Below are 5564 nucleotides of genomic sequence, written 5' to 3'. Positions count from 1 at the left end.
AAACAAAAATAAACAAAATGGACCTAATTAAACTTAAAAACTTTTGCACAGCAAAGGCAACCATATACAAAACCAAAAGACAACCCACAGGATGGGAGAAATTATTTGCAAGTGAAGCAACAGACAAGGGATTGATCTCCAATATATACAAACAGCTGACGTGGCTCAGTATGAAAAACAAAAACCCAATCAAAAAATGGGCAGAAGACCTAAACAGACATTTCTCCAAAGAAGACATACACAATATAGGCGTGGGGGAGTGGAAGGTACAAACTACTGGGTGTAAGATAGGCTACAAGGATGTATTGTACAATACAGGGAATATAGCCAACATATTATAATAACTAAATGGAGTGCAACCTTTAAACATTGTATAAATTTTTTAAAATTAATTTTAAAGTCATTGTTTAACATTCTTAGCAATACAGTGTAACATCAAATTTTATATTTATTCAAATAAAATGGATGAGATATCTCAAAGAAAAAGTTTTTAAAGGCATACAGATGGCCAAAAGTCACATGAATAGATGCTCAAGTTCGCTAATTATTAGAGAAATGCAAATCAAAACTACAATGAGGTTATCCCCTCACACCAGTCAGAATGGCCATCATCAAAAAGTCTAGAAACAATAAATGTTGGAGAGGGTGTGGAGAAAAGGGAACCCTCCTACACTGTTGGCAGGAATGTAAATTGGTGCAGCCACTATGGAAAACAGTATGGAGGGTCCTTAAAAAACTAAAAATAGAGCTACCATATGATCCAGCAATCTCATTCCTGGGCATATATCTGGAGAAAACCATACTTCAAAAAGATACATGCACCCCAATGTTCACTGCAGCACTATTTACAATAGCCAAGACATTGGAAGCAACCTAAATGTCCATCTACAGAAGAATGGATAAAGAAGATATGGTATAGGGACATCCCTGCTGGTCCAGTGGTTAAGACTCCACGTTTCCCATGCAGGGGGCACAGGTTCCATCACTGGTCAGAGAACTAAGATCCCCTCATGCCACAAGTTGTGGCCAAAAAAATAAAATAAAATTGGGCAGCTCGATGCTTTATGACAACCTAGAGGGGTGGGATAGGGAGGGTGGGAGGGAGGCTCAAGAGGGAGGGGATATGGGGATATATGTATACATATAGCTGATTCACTTTGTTGTACAGCAGAAACTAACACAACATTATAAAGCAACTATACTCCAATAAAGATTTAAAAAATATATCTTTAAAAAAACCATAGGGGACACATATAAAATGGAAGGTTACTCAGCCATTAAAAAGAACGAAATAATGTCATTTGCAATAGCGTGGATGGACCTAGAAAGAAGTACATCAGACAGAGATAGATATCATATGATATCACTCATATGTGGAATCTTCAAAATGATACAAATGAACTTATTTACAAAACAGAAACAGACTCACAGACTTAGAAAATAAACTTATGGTTACCAAAGGGAAAAGGTGAGTGGGAGGAATAAATTAGGAGCTTGGGATTAACATAGACACACTACTATATATAAAATAGATAACCAACAAGAATCTACTGCATAGCACAGGGAACTTTACTCAAAATTCCGTAATAACCTATATGGGAAAGGAATTTGATAAAGAATGGATATATGTATACATATAACTGAACTAATTTGCTGTACACCTGAACATTACACAACCTTATAAAACAACTATATTCCAGCATAAAATAAAAATTAAATTAAAAAAGTCCCAACACTGAATAAAATGAAATAAAAATTGGATGTGTAAAATTTGAGTTTGGTACTGGTAGGCTTTTGAGCTTATGGTCCAAGCCTGTTGTGAATAAGTAAATATAGGGGCTGTCTTTAGCTTATTTACATAACAGTTGTGACAATCCTTTTTCTGATATAGACTTTATTTCCTGGTCGATATCAATGGCACACCTCTTCAGGGGAATTTTTCCAGCATCTGGCCACACACACTAGTGTAGTGTGGCCAGAAAAACAGCAAACCCTCTAAGTTTTATATTTGATCATGAGTTTTTTCCATTATATCAGATAAGGGATTATACTTAAACTCTAAGTTCATAAATCTTCCAAACAATAACTCAAAGGGAGAAATATCATGCCTGCCAGAGGAAGTTGACCTTATTTTTAATAAAACCAAAGGTGAAGCTCTGGGCCATTGTAAGCTGATGGCTTGATATTATTTAGTCAAAGAATTCTTTATAGTTCATTTGTTCTTCTTGTCCAGAAGACTGAGTATGATAAAGAGTATAGCAAATTATTGGTTTAGTGTTTACAGAGCTCCTACATAACCATAGAAATGAAATGACTTTCCCTATCAGACTCCAGATATTCAGAAATTCCAAAGGTTGGGATGTTATAATTCAGTAAGTCCTTAAAACACTGAGCATCTGCTTTAGCTGTTAGGAACACTTCTGGCAATCCAGACATCATATACAACATAACTGATCAATCTCTTCTGCCTTCTGAAGGTGAAAGCTCTATGCTATCAACGGAATGTGTTCTCCCCAAATTCTTATGTTGAAATCTAATCACCAATGTGATGGTATTTGGAAGAGGGTCTTTGGGAGATAATTAGGGCATGAGGGTGGAGTCATCATGAATGAAATTAGTGTCCTTATAAAAGAGACCCCATAGAGCTCTCTCGCCCCTTATGCCACATGAGGACACAGCAGAAGAAAGCCGTTTATGAAAAAAGAAGTGGACCATCACCTGACATTGAATCTGCCAGCACCTTAATCTTGGACTTCCCAGACTCCAGACCCATGAGAAATAAGTTTATGTTGTTTATAAGCCACCCAGTCTGTGCAGTATTCTCTTATAGCAGCCCAAATGGATTAGGACACTCTATAAAGTCTATTTGCCACCAGATCCCAGGTAACAATGTCCTCAGTAGACTTATTTGCCTTACCTTAAGTGTTTCCTGTAAATAATTTTTCTGACAAGCAGCACACCTTTGTATTATTTCTTGAATTATTTGACCCTTATTCCAAATGTGGTACAATTCCAAGGTTTTCAGTATACTCCTTTTGTTTGAATAAGGTTGCTGGTGTCATGAAAAAGCCATCCAAGCATATAATAAGTGAGATACAAAAATACTCCTAGAGTGTAATTCCCATATTTCTATGATATTCTTCATAGCTCTCCTTGGTTTCCAATTTTCTAAATCTTGTGGAGTTGTGTATTTCTGAAATTGTAAATAAGAGTTCTTGGATAGAAGTAATGGGGCTTCAATTTCCCCAGTCAAGACCTAAGTAGCCCTTTCTGTGGCTTGGTGTGCAAATTAATTTCCTTTAGATATGTCATGTTGTTGTCTGTTATGAGTTCTACAATGAATTTCAGAAATCTGTTGGAGAAGCGGCGGTGACTAATAAATCAGCAATTACGTTCCTAGTGTGATATTTCAGTTACTACTGCTATGAGAAAGTTCCCTCTATTCCTCCACATTTGTTCCATAGCATGACAGATACCAAATGCATATTTACTATCAGTATAGATATTCACCTTAAGATTCGTGGCTAATTTAAAAGTTTGTATAAGAGCTAGTAGTTCCGGTGAAAGTTCACAGCGCAGCGGCGGGTCTGGCTGGCGGAGGCGGGCGGGAGGCGAATGCCCCGTGTGCGCTTGTGGAGATAGAGGCGCGCTCGACTCTCGAGGCCTCCGTCACCAGCTCAGCTCCCTGCCCTAGGCGAGGAGGGCGGCTTGTGAGGTTGAGTGGCCCGAGCTGAGGGTGTGGAGAGCTCAGGGTGGCGACAACAACGGCGTTGATATCGGTGGTAACAACAGCCTCAGCAAGCCGAGAAGATGGAAGGGCGGATCGAGCTGGGAGATGTGACAACACACAATATTAAACAGTTGTAGAGATTAAACCAGGTCATCTTTCCAGTCAGCTACAATGACAAGTTCTATAAGGATGTGCTGGAGGTTGGCAAGCTAGCAAAATTTGCCTATTTCAAAGATATTGCTGCAGGCGCAGTATGTTGTAGGGTGAATCATTCACAGAATCAGAAGAGACTTTACATCATGACACTAGGGTGTCTGGCACCATACCGAAGGCTAGGAATAGGAACTAAAATGTTAAATCATGTCTTAAACATCTGTGAAAAAGTTGGCACTTTTGACAACATCTATCTGCATGTCCAGATCAGCAATGAGTCTGCAATTGACCTCTACAGAAAGTTTGGCTTTGAGATTATTGAGACAAAGAAGAGTTACTATAAGTGGATAGAGCCCGCAGATGCAGGAAAACCTCAAAGTCCCTTCTGGCCAGAACGCACATGTGCAAAAGACAGATAACTGAACAAATTACAGATGAACTTTCTTGCACTTGCTTGTCGCCAAATAAAAGAGATGCCCATTGATTCCCCACCCACCTCTTTCTTTTAAAGCTTTCCCCCTTCCTTGTTCTTGTTTTTCCTCCTTTCAAAACTCTTTCCCTTTCCTCTAAAGGTTTTAAACTTTTAAGGACTTATTAATCATGTTTGGATTGTTTTAGTTTTCTTATTTTTGTGAGGTGGTTTGACTGTAGGAAGGAGAAGGTATAAATAGATCTGTCTAGTTTCATAGATATATGGTCCCAAAAACTTGTGTCAATTTCATTTCTTTTAATGTCCTGCTTTCACATTGAAGGGCAGAGTCTACAAAATACTGTATAATTCAAAGGACAAAAAGCAGCAGCAGCAATATCTTGTTCTCTAACACATAGACAAGTTTAGTGTGTTTGTGGTACTTTGGGGTTTTCAAGATTTTGTGGGATACTAATCCCTATACATTGCCTTCACTCCACCTTTTGTCCTTCTGAGTATTATCTCAGATGTTGGACCATTGTTATCCTTGTAAGAAATACTAAGCTCATTTTGTTCTGTTAAGCAGTTATTTCTTCCTTCCTCGCTGGCGGCTGAGGGTAGGTGGGACAGTTTGAGTAGGTAGTATTATACTTTGGTCTCAGCATTTGAGTTAAACTGAATTTTGCTAATGAGTGGGCTGGTTGTTATCAGGTTTATTTTTCTTGCTGTTGATTGTTAGAAGTGGCATTAACTTTTAGAGTGTGGGCTGGTGAGATTAATTTTTAATATCCCAGCTAGAGATATGGCCTTTAACTGACCTAAAGAGGTTTGTTGTGATTTGCTTTTTTTTCTCCTGTCCTCTTTCTTCAGTAAACCCACAATAGGTAGTCAAACCTTAAAAATGGAGTTGATGTCCTCATAGGTGAGTGCCCCTAAATAAACCCGAAGCAGGCGTTGTCTCTTGGACATACTAAAAAATACCTAAAAGGAAGCTTAGATGGACTTATGGCACAACAAATGAATTTAATATCAGCTAATGCAGACTGTTAGAAGTGTGCACTGAGCATTTGATTTTAGAGGAAAGAATATCTAGACAGTATTTTTGAGAATAACATAGCTGTGCTATTGCTTATCTGTTGGAGAACATCCCAGATTTGCTTACATTCTGTGCCTGTGATATTGAGTTTAAGAATTTGGGTGTGGGGGAATTGTTAAACATATTGCTTCTATTCTTGGAAAAAAGTAGAAGTCTAGAAGCACTAATAACGCAAA

The 5564-nt window shown here is 38.2% G+C and overlaps 1 pseudogene; it reads left to right on the top strand.

Annotated features, from left to right (window-relative positions):
- The first annotated feature begins 3810 nt into the window (after positions 1 to 3810).
- Positions 3811 to 4306, top strand: LOC136142991 (N-alpha-acetyltransferase 50 pseudogene; annotated as a pseudogene).
- Positions 4307 to 5564: the final 1258 nt, after the last annotated feature.

This window comes from Phocoena phocoena, chromosome X (genome assembly GCF_963924675.1).
Source record: "Phocoena phocoena chromosome X, mPhoPho1.1, whole genome shotgun sequence".
Lineage (NCBI taxonomy): Eukaryota > Metazoa > Chordata > Mammalia > Artiodactyla > Phocoenidae > Phocoena > Phocoena phocoena.
This window is presented reverse-complemented; position numbering and strand designations above follow the sequence as displayed.